Genomic DNA, 879 nt, shown 5'->3' with positions numbered 1-879 from the left:
AACGTCAGCCTTCCTGCTCATCTGATGCTGCTTGGCCTGCTGTGTTCATCCAGCTCTACACCTTGTTACCTCAGATTCTCCAGCATCTGCAGTTCCTACTATCCCTAAGATAACCAGTTAGTTCACTTTGATCGAAAGACCCTAACCATTCATGGAAGCTCACTAACTGTGATGTGTATCATAGAAGATGAGGTGCAAAGGGCCATTCACCCAACATGTGTGTGCTGTCTCTTTAAGAAAATACCCAATTCATCCCGTATCCCGGTTGATTCCCCAAAGCCATGCAATTTATTCCCTTAAAGTATTTATCCATTTCTTTTATATGATTGATACTGAATCTACTTCCACTAACCTTTCGGGTCAAGCATTTGTGATCATAACAAATTATTACATAAAAGCATTTAGTAGAACGATGGGGCATAGCCTCAAAATAAGAGGGAGAAGATTTAGCACTGAATTGAGGAGGAACATCTTCACCCGAAGGATTGTGAATCTGTGGAATTTCCTGCCCAGTGAAGCAGTTGAGGCTACCTCATTGAATGTTTTTAAGGCAAAGATAGATAGAATTTTGAAAAGTAAAGGAACGAAAAGTTATGGTGAGTGGGCAAGTAAGTGGAGCTAAGTCCACAAAAAGATCAGCCATGATCTTATTGTATGGCGGAATAGGCTCAATGAGCCAGATGGCCTACTCCTGCTCCTATTTCTTATGTTCATATGTCCTTTTTTTGTCAATTGTGTTCAAGTTATGCCCTCTGTTTACTGATCTGTTCCACAGGAAGGGATTTCTCCATGTTTACTCTAATAAAATCATAATTTTGAACCTCTCCATCAAATCGCTCCTTATTTTCTCAATTAAACGTCTTTCTAACCTTCTTTTCC

Source organism: Rhincodon typus, chromosome 7 (genome assembly GCF_021869965.1).
Source record: "Rhincodon typus isolate 14 chromosome 7, sRhiTyp1.1, whole genome shotgun sequence".
NCBI classification, from domain to species: Eukaryota; Metazoa; Chordata; class Chondrichthyes; order Orectolobiformes; family Rhincodontidae; genus Rhincodon; species Rhincodon typus.
Note: the sequence above shows the minus strand (reverse complement) of the source record.